The 15,933-nt window shown below is 41.9% G+C and overlaps 1 protein-coding gene across 5 annotated transcripts in view; it reads right to left on the reverse strand.

The window, feature by feature from the left end:
* Positions 1 to 11,246, reverse strand: part of LOC139406796 (leptin receptor-like) — a 69,613-nt gene extending 58,367 nt beyond the window's left edge. For 2 of the 5 annotated variants that reach the window (XM_071149835.1, XM_071149837.1), the window contains exon 1: positions 10,941 to 11,227. The gene's annotated coding sequence lies outside the window, so the exon portion shown is untranslated. Of the gene's footprint in view, positions 1 to 10,940 lie in introns of all 5 variants that reach the window. The other 3 variants (XM_071149836.1, XM_071149839.1, XM_071149838.1) reach the window with 3 other exon arrangements.
* Between the last annotated feature and the right edge of the window lie 4,687 nt (positions 11,247 to 15,933).

Genomic DNA, 15,933 nt, shown 5'->3' on the forward strand with positions numbered 1-15,933 from the left:
TGTGGGTGACAAGGGAGTACAGCAGACGGCTGAGGACACACCCCTGGGGGGCCCCTGGGAGGAGGTGTTGTTGCCAATCCTCACAGCTTATGGTCCAATATTCACAGCTTATGGTCTGCCCGTCAGGAATTATTGGATCCAGCTGCAGAGGGTGGAGTCAAGACCCAGGGCTCTGAGCTTGGTGTCATGCTTGGAGGGAACAATAGTGTTGAATTCTGAACTGAAGTCAATGAACAGCATTCTCACATAGTTGTTCCTCTTGTCCAGATGTGTTAAGGCCGTGTGAAAAGCGATGGAAATGGCATCTTCCGTGGATCTGTTGGAGAGGTAGGCAAATTGGAGTGAGTCCAATTTGCTTTGCTTCCTGCTGAGTGCCACAACAACAGCCTGAGAGGCGCCTTCCATTTAGTTTCTAGTGTTTCCATCAACGCCTGGATTGTGTTGAGGGGTACCGTGTCTGAAAGCCAAGGTAGGCACAGGAGGCAAGTATTAAGAAAGGAAAACATCTCAATAAACACCATTTTAAGAACAGTGGAAGTCGGTGCTGTTAAAGATGAGGGAGGATGATTGTTTTTTTATGAGCATGGTCTTATTTCTATTACAGCATGTTGGATGACTGTCATTCATATTCCATTCACCCAGCTCAATGTAACATCGACAGATTTAGGCTACTACATGATACTAAAATGTTCCCTATACCCATGATGTTGTTGCTACAACCTAGCCTATGACTAACATTTTACAACGTACTGTAGGTACAGAGGTGGAGAGAAATTTGAGTGCTCAAGGTGCCAGACATTGGAACATTCAATACCGCCTTGCACAATCTTGCCTGCATCTAGCTGATCTAGGGTGTAATCATTAGTCCAACAGTTGCAAACAAGAGTTTCTATTGGACAAATTCAGGTATGTTTATCGCCGTTTTGTTCTGTTTGCTTCCATTTCAGAAATGCTTTTCAACAGAATCAGTGGAATGAATACACCCCGGATCACACGCTTACACAGTTCACTTTCGTAGCAGCCACATTCAAACAGCATGATCCCTTTGATCGTTGGACAATACCTTCTCGCATCTAAGCACTCTCCTCCTCTCACCGTTTCCCTTTGCTTGTGGACTTAAGTGTGCACAACACATCAGCTGTCTGTGCCCGGTAAAAATAACTTTCCAAGTCAAAACGTCATATCTTAACCGCTAACCGCTACATACAGCCTACATCAATGTCACCATATTAGCTAACGTCAAGTCAACATACAGTTGAAGTCGGAAGTTTATATACACCTTAGCCAAATGCGTTTAAACTCAGTTTTTCACAATTCCTGACATTTAACCCTTGTAAAAATTCCCTGTTTTAGCTCAGTTAGGATCACCACTTTATTTTAAGAATGTGAAATGTCTAAATAATAGGAGAGAGAATGATTTATTTCAGCTTTTATTTCTTTCATCACGTTCCCAGTGGGTCAGAAGTTTACATACACTCAATTAGTATTTGGTAGCATTGCCTTTAAATTGTTTAACTTGGGTCAAACTTTTCGGGTAGCCTTCCACAAGCTTCCCACAATACGTTGGGTGAATTTTGGCCCATTTCTCCTAACAGAGCTGGTCTAACTGAGTCAGGTTTGTAGGCCTCAAATTGTCTGTAGGATTGAGGTCAGGGCTTTGTGATGACCATTCCAATAACTTGATTTTGTTGTCCTTAAGCCATTTTGACACAACTTTGGAAGTATGCTTGGGGTCATTGTCCATTTGGAAGACCCATTTGCAACCAAGCTTTAACTTCTTGACTGATGTCTTGAGATGTTGCTTCAATATATCCACATAATTTTCTTTCCTCATGATGCATTCTATTTTGTGAAGTGCACCAGTTCCTCCTGCAGCAAAGCATCCCCACAACATGATGCTGCCACCCCCGTGCTTCACGGTTGCTATGATGTTCTTCAGCTTGCAAGCCTCCCCCTTTTTCCTCCAAACATAACGATGGTCGTTATGGCCAAACAGTTCTATTTTTGTTTCATCAGACAAGAGGACATTTCTCCAAAAAGTACGATCTTTGTCCCCATCTGCAGTTGCAAATCATAGTCTGGCTTTTTTATGGCGGTTTTGGAGCAGAGGCTTCTTCCTTACTGAGCGGCCTATGTCGATATAGGACTCGTTTTACTGTGGATATAGATACTCTTGTACCTGTTTCTCCAGCATCTTCACAATGTCCTTTGCTGTTGTTCTGGGATTGATTTGCACTTTTCACACTAATGTACGTTCAACTCTAGGAGACAGAACGCGTCTCCTTCCTGAGCGGTATGACGGCTGCATGGTCCAATGGTGTTTATACTTGCGTACTATTGTTTGTACAGATAATTGTGGTACCTTCAGGTGTTTGGAAATTGCTCCCAAATATGAACCAGACTTGTGGAGGTCTACAATTATTTTTCTGAGGTATTGGCTGATGTATTTTGATTTTCCAATGATGTCAAGCAAAGAGGCACTGAGTTTGAAGGTAGGCCTTGAAATACATCCACAGGTACACCTCCAATTGACTCAAATTATGTCAATTAGCCTATCAGAAGCTTCTAAAGCCATGACATAATTTTCTGGAATTTTCCAAGCTGTTTAAAAGCACAGTCAACTTACTGTATGTAAACTTCTAACCCACTGGAATTGTGATACAGTGAATTATCAGTTAAATAATCTGTCTGTAAACAGTTGTTGGAAAAATGACTTGTGTTATGCACAAAGTATATGTCCTAACCGACTTGCCAAAACTATAGTTTGTTAACAAGAAATGTTTGGAGTGGTTGAAAAATGAGTTTTAATGTGTATGTAAGTGTATGTAAACTTCCAACTTCAAATGTTGTTACTAGCAGTTACACAGGTGGGCCCCAGTGGCAATACATTTATAAAACCAAAAGCTTACCTTGACTTGGAAGAGTTCCGGAAACTAGCTGTCCTCCGGAAAAAAGAGTTCCGGAAACTAACCTTACTTTCATAGCAGCCACATACAAACAGCATGATCCCTATAAGCTTGGATAATGCCTTCTCGCATCTATGCTCTCTCCTCCTCTCACCTTTTCCCTTCGCTTGTGGACTTCAGTGCACAACACATCAGCAGTCTGTGACCAGGCGGGGAAAAAATGTACAAGCCAAACCTTCATATCATAACCATTGCACAAGCCTACATCTTTGTCACCATATTAGCTAAGTCAACATAGCTACTAGAACTAACGCGTTAGTAAACCAATCATCATGCAGTACAGTGTACAGTTAGCAAGCAGTTTAGCAGTTACACCACAGGCCCAGATGACAATAAGCATGTCAGTTCATGCTGCAAGAGCTCTGATAGGTTGGAGGATGTCCTCCGGAAGTTGTCATAATTAATGTATATGTCTATGGAAGGGGGTGAGAACCACAAGCCTCCTAGGTTTTGTATTGAAGTCAATGTATCCAAAGGAGGTCGGAAACTAGCTGTCCTCCGGCTACACAATGCTACCTTACAGAGCGCTGTTGAGGCTACGGTAGACCTTCATTGCAAAACAGTGTTTTAATCAATTATTTGGTGACATGTGAACACATTTAGTATATTTTTTCTAAAAAGGGTAACTTTTTAATGTTTCACTATTTTTATTTCTCAGAAATTCATTGAGGAGGATGATCCTCCTCTTCCTCCTATGAGGAACCTCAAACTCTTCCCAAAAGTAAGCTCCCCTGTCGCTGCGGCGATCATTTATAGGCTCATTCCCAAACTATTACCAGGGGTCCCCAGCGCGCACGCACACCTTTACAACCCCCCGGAGTGGACAGAGAAATACAACTTCACTCTATCCAATCAGAGCAGCAGGATCAACGTACAGTCCTCCCTTCTCTTTACAGACAAGCAAACTAGCCAGTTTAGTTAATTAGACTGCCCATGGATGACTCAAATCATTCTGGAATGATAACTCAAGATTAATAAAACTGAGAAGAGCCAGGGAAAATATAAACAAAGACATGACTGTAATGAGCTGAGCTACAGGGGATATGGCTGAGACAAGAACATGTAGCCAAATCGTGGTCTGCTTTGACAATGGACATGAATCTCTGTCATAGCATTCGCAAACTGTTTGCAGTGTTTTCGGGACCAATGCGACATACAGCCTAATCAATTAGATGTTAGTGGCAACAAATGCTGTAAAACATTCAGCAGCATGTTTTCAGTATGTAGCGTGAGATAGGCTACACATTTTGTCCGACCTTTGTCTGAGCCCATCATCAGACTACCTCAACAAGCACATCCAAACGGTAAATGTAAATGGATTGTTGTGTGTGGTTTACTTGGTCTTTTCTGAAGCTAAGGTGATCACAGAGCTAGGCCTATTCTACCCACTTAGTAATTGAGAAGGTGTTTTCACCTGGTCTAGGAACCTGATTCCCATACCAAACATCAATAGCCTCCTACCCTTAGCATGCAAGTTCATGAAAATTAATTCATGAAAATGACTCCAAACATGAACACAGGTTAATGACTGCATCCATTCATTCATGGGTTCTCTGGATCAAAACAATAACATCCCAGGTTACAATACAGTACGATGGACAGCTGCCCAGCTCTACCAAGTGACCACCTGCAGATGAGAGCTGAGTGGCCTAATCCATCCATCCATAGGAATGACTTGTGTTACTGAACGATAACAATCAGGCCTAGGTGTTATTCAGTGAGATATAACAACGTGTGTGTGTGTGTGTGTGCGTGCGTGCGTGCGTGTGCGCGTGTGTGTGTTATATCAAACGACTATCAGCATAATGATGAGAAGGAAGCACTGGGCACGATCAGGCTCTACATTAAAAACAAAAGTGAATCCTTTCAATGACAACCCGTGCTGGTACATTCAAGCCTCATGCCTCATTTTCATTAGATCACATATCAAAACAAGTTGTACTCTGCAAGTGACAATAACAAGATATGACAGTAGGCCTATCACAAATAATCAAATTACCAGAAAAGTAATGAATGTTAATGTAGATTTGTCCAACAAATGTGGCCCACATTGGAATAGGCACCTCATGCATATTTACGCATAGACCACTGGCCAAATCAAATCTCTCAAATCTAACTTTGGTGGCTGATTGAATTTCATCCAGAGACAGAATGTCAGTGTAGATTAACCTATAAAGGTGTGAAGCCTGGTTTTTGTCACACAAATCTCAGCCTCTCGATTGCAAGCCCCTGGGAGTATAGCTTAATAACGTACTCCGCCAAGCCAGTGAGTCACAGTGTAATCTTGGTTTCTCACAAGTAAAACTCTCTGGAATTTTGCCACTTCCCAATTAGTCAAGGGGTTGAACCAGTTCCAAACTCTGTGTTCTGGGGCTTGCATCACCGGGAGGAAATCCTGGTTGATTTCTCAACTAAAGCAGTTCCCTCCTCGCAAGGGACTTCCAAGACATTCTTTACGCATGGAGGAACTGACCACTGATTCCACTGATTCCCTGTATCTGTATTCATGGATGCCAAAACATTAAATAATGTATCTTTCGTCTCTCTGTGTTTCATTATTTTCGAACCAGGGTCTGTAGTGACACCTCTAGCACTGAGATGCAGTGCCTAGCTACAATGGCCCCTTTCCTAAATTAGCAATGGATGGAGATAGGGATTTGAACTTTACTTGGTTTTACTTAATTCTCCGTGCTGGCCAATGATTATACTGCCAATTTTGACAGTGATTCTTGCCTGAGAGGATGGAAGTTCAATATGTGGCTAGATGTAGTAGATGAATGTTAACTACCTGGCTCATCGTTGCCCATGAAATGAAGTTGGGCTAGCATTTTAGCCAGGTAGCCTAGGACAACAAAAAATAAAAGCGTGGACTGTATGACAGAGTCATAGACCGTTTTGGCAACATGAAAGAGAGGAGGACGGCATTGGCTTCTCTACAAGTAGGTTGAGTCAACATGATTTTTTTTACTTGCAAGCACACACACACAGAAATCAGTACCATGGACATATTCATCATATTTAGCTTATGTTGATTGGACTAAATTTTGTTTGGTATCTTTTAGTTGTCACTGTATTAGACTAAGCAGAGGTGAGTTGATGATGTTGAAATGGTGATGGAATATTCGCAGGCAGCTCCCGTTTTCTTTGCGACTTGCGGCAGCCTAACTCTCCATGGTTCTAAATCAATAGTTAATTAGTAATCTGAAAATGTCAGAAAGATGAACTTGCTTGACCATGCTGTAGGTCATGTAACTGTTTGTTACGTGCAATATGCTTTGTGGACTTCACCGGACAGATGTTGCTCTCCGGTTTTGTGATGAAACACAGGTGTGGTTGAATTTATTCTGCCTATGTGTCTTACTTGTCTCAGCCTAAAGCCTATATATCACAGTAGCAAGGCATATGAACTAGCAGGTTATAGAGCAAACAACGCAACTATCACAACATGGGTTGTAATATTCGGCAAAAAAATGTTATGGTTATTCAGACAGTTCAATGTAACATCAATAGGTTTAGGCTACTACATGATACTCCAATTTTCTCTACATTGTAATAACATATTAACACATGTAATAACGCATTCACTGACTGTTGTCTGCCTGTGGCCTAACCATGCAATTTTGGCTTGCACTCTGTGTTATACCTTCCCGCTCTCTCTGTTTTCTGTATATACTAACTGCACTGGAATCCCCCCGCACTGGTGGCTGACTAAGATAACGTACACACTGAAACCCATAAATACACGCACACACTCAAAACCCTTCGGGAGGGGCTCCAAAGACAAAGAACTCTGTCGAGAACCAATGGGATACTGACACCAGGCTGGAGAGGACTGTCTATCACCTACAAGCAACCTACCAGAAGCCAGGACTACCAGAATCTACCTACGTCATTTCAATGCATAAAATGAACTGCACAATATGTTTTTAGCTCTCTTCTTCCGATAGTTCCCTAAGAGCTGGACGAATGGGGGCCGTGCAGCACGTTTTGCCAGATATCATTACGCTTGAATAAACGGCCTTTACTATACCGTATCCACCTTGTCCAGAGTCTCATCTTGGTCTCGTTTCTCATGTAACTAATCATCAACAACATCCATCATGAGGTTGCTACAACCTAACCTATGAATAACATTTTACAACGTAGGTGCGTGGAGAGAAATTTGAGTAATCAAGGTGACAGGCAGTGACATATTCAATACCGCCTCGCACAATCTTGCCTGCATCTACTGTGGCTGATCTAGGTTGTAATCATTAGTCCAACAGTTGCAAACCAGACTTTATGTTGGACCAATTCAGTTATGTTTATACCCATTTTGTTCTGTTTGCTTCCGTTTAAGGAAGGTATTTCAACCGAATCGACAGAAGGAATACACCCCTGATCACACGCAAGAACCGTTCGCTTTCGTTTCAGGATGTGCCGGATAGTCGGACAAAACGAGTATCGTCACAGATATGGGACATTTTCTGGATGCGATTAAGATCCGAGTATTTTTTGTAATTATCCGTGATCTGGGGAAGAAAAGTTATTTTCGGGTGCCAGCAAGCAACTTTCTCACGTCAGTCAGAGTTTCTAAACCACACCGTACTGTCTTTGAGTCATTCATGCACGGTCTAAATAACTAAACTGGCTAGTTTGCCTGTCTGTAAAGAGAAGGGCGGGGTGTACGTTGATCCTGCTGCTCTGATTGGACAGAGTGAATTTGTATTTCTCTGTCCACTAGCATCATAAATTCACCCGATCGCTTTTCCTTGCATGTTTTCAGTCTTATCATTTACAATGCTGCTTCCTGTTACTATGATAAATCACATGGCAAGGATGTTGCTGTCAAGCTATCATCGTGCATAATATCTAACAAGTGGTGCAAGGGTACCGAGAAAAAAAAAATGAAACTAATGCGCATTCTAACTGAGTGACAGCAAACTTGTTAGCCGGCTGCAAGATTGGGACACAGACACAGACACACACCCTTCTGCACACTGCTATGTGTGTGCGGAAAAAACAGAAGCGCTTTAATGTGCTCCAAATCGGAAAAAAAATGCACATTAGGAGCACATTAAAGCGCTTCTATTTTTTCCGATCACGACGATCATCCGATCCGCCTATCAACTGTCAATTTACGGATACGATTATGAATACGAGTATCGCCATGTCTGCACAACCTTACTTTCATAGCAGCCACATACAAACAGCATGATCCCTGTAAGCTTGGATAATGCCTTCTCGCATCTATGCTCTCTCCTCCTCTCACCTTTTCCCTTCGCTTGTGGACTTCAGTGCACAACACATCAGCAGTCTGTGACCAGGCTGGAAAAATGTACAAGCCAAACCTTCATATCATAAACATTACACAAGCCTACATCTTTGTCACCATATTAGCTAACGTCAAGTCAACATAGCTACTAGAACTAACGCGTTAGTAAACCAATCATCATGCAGTACAGTGTACAGTTAGCAAGCAGTTTAGCAGTTACACCACAGGCCCAGATGACAATAAGCATGTCAGTTCATGCTGCAAGAGCTCTGATAGGTTGGAGGATGTCCTCCGGAAGTTGTCATAATTACTGTATATGTCTATGGAAGGGGGTGAGAACCACAAGCCTCCTAGGTTTTGTATTGAAGTCAATGTATCCAAAGGAGGTCGGAAACTAGCTGTCCTCCGGGTGCCACCCTACAGAGTGCTGTTGAGGCTACTGTTGACCTTCATTGCAAAACAGTGTGTTTTAATCAATTATTTGGTGACGTGAATATATTTAGTATAGTTTTATCTAAAAAGGTTAACTTTAACGTTTCACTGTTACACAATTTTTTATAAAAACTAACTTTCTTCCAAAATTAAGGAAAAGCAAGAGAGAGAGATATATTTGGTTGTATTTGTTTTTACTTTCACTTTCACTTAGCTAGCAGATGCAGCTATCTAGTTTAGCCTACTCAAACACCTGGCTAAAAAAGAGATGGATGCTATATTAGCTAGCTGGCTATAGCTATCCAACACTGGAACTCTTCCAAGTCAAGGTAAGCTTTTGGTTTTATTAATTTATTGCCACCGGGGCCACCAGTGCAACTGCTAAACTGATTTCTGACCGTACACTGTAATGCATGATTGTAGCATGTTAACACATTAGTTCAAGTAGCTATGTTGACTATGACGTTAATATGGTGACAACGATGTAGGCTATGTGTAGCGGTTAGCGGTCATGATATGGCTGAGAAAGGTTTTACAGTCTGGTCACAGACAGCTGATGTGTCGTGCACTGAAGTCCACAAGCGAAGAGAAAAAGTGAGAGGAGAGGGCGTGATCATGCTGTTTTTTTATGTGGCTGCTATGACTTTGTCCAATGGAAAGTCTCCTTTTCAACTTTTGGACTAATGATTACACCCTAAATCAGTTAGATGTGCATCTACGTTGTAAACTTTCATTCATTGGCTAGGTTGTAGCAACCTCATGATGAGTATCATGTAGAAGCCTAAACCTATCGATGTTACATTGAGCTGGGTGAATGGAATATAAATGAGAGTCATCGGCAACGACTGCCACTGACACACACGCACACAAACACACACACACATATACACACACACACACACACACACACACACACACACACACATCACAACTGCTGCTACCAGTCTCTTGTTATGATCGATAAATACTGCACAATTTAAACACATGCTCCCCAATCCCCCCTTCCTCTAAATATGAGAGGGTGACACAACAGTAGTAGGCTTGATTACCAACAACGATGAGATAGCCTACAGGGAGGAGGTGGGGGCTCTAGGAGTGTGGTGCCAGGAAAACAACCTCTCACTCAACGTCAACAAAACTAAGGAGATGATAGTGGACTACAGGAAACAGCAGCGGGAGCACCCCCTCCCCCATCCACATCAACGAGACCGCAGTGGAGAAGGTGGAAAGCTTCAAGTTCCTCTGCGTGCATATCACTTCCAAACTGAAATGGTCCACCCACATAGACAGTGTGGTGAAGAAGGTGCAAAGCTCTCTAGTGGGTGGTGCGGTCTGCCCAACGCATTACCGGGGACAAAATTCCTGCCCTCCTGGACACCTACAGCACCCAATGCCATAGGAAAGCCAAAAAGATCATCAAGGACACCAACCACCAGAGCCACGGCCTGTTCACCCCGCTATCATCCAGAAGGCGAGGTCAGTACAGGTGCATCAAAGCTGGGACCGAGAGACTGAAAAACAGCTTCTATCTCAAGGCCATCAGACTGCTAAACAGCCATCTCCAGCACATCAGAGGCGGCTGCCTATAGACATAGATTAGGAATCACTGGCCACTTTTAGAAATGGATCACTAGCCACTTTAATCAAGTTTCCGTATCTAGCATTACTCATCTCATATGTATAAACTGAACTCCACAATATTCTATGTTAGTCACTTTTAAATATGACCAATACATTTGATTTGAATATAAGACTATAAATTGTGCATTCCTGTATTATACTTATGCTAAAATGTTTATTATACTGAGATATTTACTTTGTTTATATTTTATTGTTTCTTATTATTGTTGCATTGTCAAGAATGAACCTGCAAGTAGACAATTCGTGGACGAGTATACCATGTGTATCCCGTACATACGACTAATAAAACTTCAAACTTGAAATTGCAAATGGCTATAAGAGTTTGTTTAACTTGCAATCTTTAACCAGAAATACATGTAGGCCTATGCATATTTAGGCTATAGGCAAACAGCCTGGATAAATGAGAAGACTCAAACAAAGACATTTGTTTAAACACTTTATAGATAAGCAGAAACAAATCTGCAGTAGCCTTTCTTCCCAGTTGAGAGACTTCAAGAGAGATCAAGATGAGGATCCGCTTGCGTTCTCACACCTGGACCACAAAAATGCATAGAATGTTGTGGTGATCTTGAGAGTAGCGGATAGTAGTCTAGGCTATATCTCACAAAAAAATGTCAAAGTGAAAAATAATTAATAGTTTTCCTTACTTGATATCTTGGTTCCTCTCTGAATCGCCACTGTCCCGCACAGTAACCGATAGTTATCCGGTCCGCGAATCACTAGGGTACAAATACCGAAGTTTGAATCTTTGTAAGTAGCCAATAGTTTGCCTCGAGCTATCACAAATACAAATGAGAGATAATACGTTACTTTGTTATAGACTGTATAAAAAAAGAACGGTTATAACATTGTTGGAAGGCAGCTACAGTTCCTTAGCATTCAAGTCCGGTGTGTCTCACCAGAGCTGTCCCCTATACCCGATATGAAGGTTACTGAAAGGCGCCACAACGAACGCTATACTCTATTTGGAGAAGGGAGTGGCGTGAGCCAATACCGTCACCGGAACTATCCCGCACCAAATAATAACACTTGCAATACGCATTAAAAGCACTATTATAATTTTTTTTTAAAACTTGTTCAATACAACATAACATTATTAACAAATCACAATTAAGTAGAAATTTGTCTAATACAAATACAACGTATTAATATAATTTTGCCCCATAGGCATTTACAATAGCATAATCATTAAAAACGGGAACAATTATCATGAAATTGCTTATGAGTACGATGTCACATTTTTAAAATGGAAAAAGGTTAATTATGTTTAGGCCTATATTTACCTTACATCAGTGGAGTGATCTCATCCTCAAGGTGAAGTCATAGGACAATTTCATAGCTGATTCATGGAAAGTTTGTAGCTTCAGTAAACATTTCGTATTTTGTGTAGTTAATGGGTAGCTGAAAGGTATAGTCTACACGTGTAATTCATGGTAGGTGTGTTAGTCTAACTGGCATATAGTAGACAGGAATAATAATTCATATTTGACCATATTTTTCTAAAGGGGTGCATGCTTATGGACTAATGTTTACCACCCTGAGGTGATAGTTATTTATCACATTATTCTATAATATTAATCACATTCCCTTGAAATTCCCTTCAAATCTTCTTCCAAAAACAGCCTTGGGGGATAGCTATTGTAGCTATTATTGTCGGATGAAGCATAAACCGAAGGATTACATTGATGTTTGCGTCACCCAAAACAAAGATCAGTGAAGAAGAAGCAAGGACACCAGCCTCCAGGCTCTGTTGTACTGTTCTCTACAAAATAACAAGAGACAACCCTGCCTGGAATTGAAAAATGAACCTCGCACTATGGAGGTGGATAGCTGATTGATTATATTTGAGTACACATTCCTTGCTTTCACCAAAGTAGAATTTCAGTCCTGAGCAACCTGAACAACCCATTTAAAATCTGTCCATCCCAGACCCAGTAGTGTCACTGGATCCGAAAGTAAATAGACAGACAGGGTGTATATCAGGGTCTCAATGCCTGGCATGAATGGACAGTCCCAGCCGTTCTGATTTAAAGTGAGGACAGAGGGTTCTGTCCTAACTCCTCCTTTAAAGAGTCACTGCAGTTGGTCAGATAGATTTCTCATCAGTGTTGAAGTCCTGAAACTAGTTTCTCTCACCATAGTAACTGGCCAAAAGCACAGTGTTGACTACAGATCAAAGGAGAGGGAAGAAGTTCCCACAGCCTAAAGTATGAAGCTTATCTCTTCAATTTCATATGATCTCCGTAGACTAATTCTTCAGATTAGAAACATATTTATTTGATCAAACAGGTGTTTGTAGTGGTTCCCCTCTACAAGGACCGCGGCTTTTGTGGAGCGATGGGTAACGATGCTTCGTGGGTGACTGTTGTCTGTGTGCAGAGAGTAGGGGTAGGGGCGAGGGGACGGACTAAAGTTATACTGTTACATAAACATGATAAATATCAGATCACATGACAAATGTGCATAATAGGTAATATGCATATCAGAGTAAATAGGTATCCTACCTCTACCTGGTCCTCTGTGAGGCATTAAAGGCATTAGATACTACACGTGGATAATAATAATTGGTCTAGGATAATTCATCTCTAATTCCCTGGGTGATTCAGTATGAGAGGCACACAGCCAAAGCAGAGGTAGGTGTTTGTTCCCTGACAGAGATGACAGTCTGCTTTATCAGTGAAACACAGTGTGACGCCTGGAGCCTAGTCCTTGTGTAACAAAAGACTGTTTTGCATGTAAGGACACAAAACAATTTTCCCACCTTTTCACAAAATCTTCTAAACGTTTTCCTTGTCTAACAGTCAGCAGATGTGGTTGCATTGTAAAGTTTGACTTTGACAGATCTTTGTTGTCAGGTAATGTGTCTGTGTGTGTGTGTGTGTTTCAAGATTCTACGTTTATTCGCGACATGCACAGGATACAACAGGTGTAAAACAGTACAGTGAAATTCTTACTTGAGCGCTCTTGCAGTGATGATAATAATAATAATTAAAAAAAACACAAAGAGGAAGCACAATATAAGTTGAAGAAACATGAGAATGCAAGTATATACAGGTCAATGGCAGTACCTTATTCAATGTGCAGGGGTACTGGAGTGGTTGAGGTGTATACACACAAAGTGACTGGTAGTAGGATATACATTGCCTTCAGAAAGTATTCACACGCCTTGATTTTTCCCACATTTTGTTGTGTTACAGCCTGAAGGTAACATTTATTAAATGGAGATGTTGTGTCACTGGCCTACACACAATACCCCATGATGTCCAAGTAGAATGAAGTTTTTATACATTTTTTCTAATTCATTAATTATTCATGCTTACCAAGACGATATTGAATGTTCCTGAGTGGCCTAGTCATAGTTTTGACTTAAATGGGCTTAAATATCTATGGCAAGACTCGCAAATGGCTGTCTAGCAATGATCAACAACCAACTTGATAGAGCTTAAATAATTTTTAAAAGAATAATGTACAAATATTGTACAATCCAGGTATGCAAATCTCTGTAATTTCTGCCACCTGGTATGGCAACTGCACTGCATGCAACCGCAGGGTCTTTCCAGAAGGTGGTGCGGTCTGCCCAACGCATCACCGGGGGCAAACTACCTGCCCTCAAGGACAGCTATAGCACACGATGTCACAGGAAGGCCAAAAAGATAATCAAGGTGCATCAAAGCTGGGACCGAGAGACTGAAAAACAGCTTCTATCTCAAGGCCATGAGACTGTTAAACAGCCATCACTAACATTGAGTGGCTGCTGCCAACATACAGACTCAATCTCTAGCCTCAATCTCTAGCCACTTTAATAATGAATAATTGATGTAATAAATGTATCACTAGTCACTTAAACAATGCCACTTTATATAATGTTTACATACCCTACATTACTCATCTCATATGCATATACTGTACTCTATACCATCTACTGCATCTTGCCTATGCCGTTCGTCCATCGCTCATCCATATATTTATATGTACATATTCTTAATCATTCCTTTACACTAGTGTGTATAAGGTAGTTGAGAAATTGTTAGATTACTTGTTAGATATTACTGCACGGCTGGAACTAGAAGCACAAACATTTCGCTACACTTGCATTAACATCTGCTAACTCTGTGTATGTGATAAAATTTTATTTGATTTGGGTGGTGGACCATTCTTGATACACACAGGAAACTATTGAACATGAAATACCCAGCAGCATTGCAGTTCTTCACACAAACCGGTGCACCTGTACTTACTACCATACCCCGTTCAAAAGCACATAAATCTTTTGTCTTGCCCATTTACCCTCTGAACGGTACACAAACTCATAGCAACACCATCATCCCAGAAACCCTAGACCCACTCCAATTTGCATACCGCCCCAACAGATCCACGGATGACACAATCTCCATTGCATTCAACACTGTCCTTTCCAACCTGGACAAAAGGAACACCTACATGAGAATGCTGTTCATTGACTACAGCTCAGCGTTCACACCATAGTGCCCTCAAAGCTCATCACTAAGCTAAGGACACTTGGACTAAACACCTCCCTCTGCAAAAACGGGCCGCCCCCCAGGCGGTAAGGGTAGGCAACAACACATCTGCCACGCTGATCCTCAACACGGGGGCATCTCAGAGTGCAATCTTAGTCCCCTCCTGTACTCCCTGTTTACCCATGACTGCGTGGCCAAGACGACTCCAACACCATCATTAAGTTTGCCGAGGACATAACGGTGGTAGGCCTGATCACCGACAACAATGAGACAGCCTATAGAGAGGTCAGATACCTGGCAGTGTGGTGCAAGGACAACATCCTCTCCCTCAACGTGATCAAGACAAAGGAGATGATCGTGGACTACAGAAAAAGGAGAGCAGAGCACTCCCCCATTCTCACTGACGGGGCTGTAGTAGAGCAGGTTGAGAGCTTCAAGTTCCTAGGTGTCCACATCACCAACGAACTATCATGGTCCAAACACACCAAGACAGTCGTGAAGATGGCCCGACAACACCTATTCTCTTCAGGAGACTGAAAAGATTTTGCATGTGTCCTCAGATCCTCAAAAGTTTTACAGCTGCACCATCGAGAGCACTGGTTCCATCACTGCCTGGTATGGCAACTGCTCGGCCTCCGACTGCAAGGCACTGCAGAGAGTAGTGCATATGACCCAGTACATAACTAGGGCCAAGCTTCCTGCCATCCAGGACCTCTTTACCAGACCGTAAAGACTCCAGCCACTCTAGTGATGTTCTCTCTGCTTCCGCACGGCAAGCGGAACCAGAGTGCCAAGTCAAGGTCCAAAAGGCTTCTTAACAGCTTCTACCACCAAGCCATAAGACTGCTGAACAGCTAATCAATTGGCTACCCAGACTATTTGCATTGATTGACCCCCCCCCCCCCCCCCCGCTGCCTTTTTTACGCTGCTGCTACTCACTTTACCCCTACCTCAATTATCTGGACTAACCTGTACCCCCGCACATTGACTCGGCTAACCTGTACCCCCTGTATATAGCCCCCGTATTGTTATTTTATTGTTTCTCTTTAATTTTTTTGTTTAGTTTATTTAGTGAATATTTTTCTTAAAACTGCTTAGTTGGTTAAGGGCTTGTAAGTAAGCATTTCACGTTAAGTTCTACACCTGTTGTATTCGGCGCATG

This window comes from Oncorhynchus clarkii, chromosome 4 (genome assembly GCF_045791955.1).
Source record: "Oncorhynchus clarkii lewisi isolate Uvic-CL-2024 chromosome 4, UVic_Ocla_1.0, whole genome shotgun sequence".
NCBI classification, from domain to species: Eukaryota; Metazoa; Chordata; class Actinopteri; order Salmoniformes; family Salmonidae; genus Oncorhynchus; species Oncorhynchus clarkii.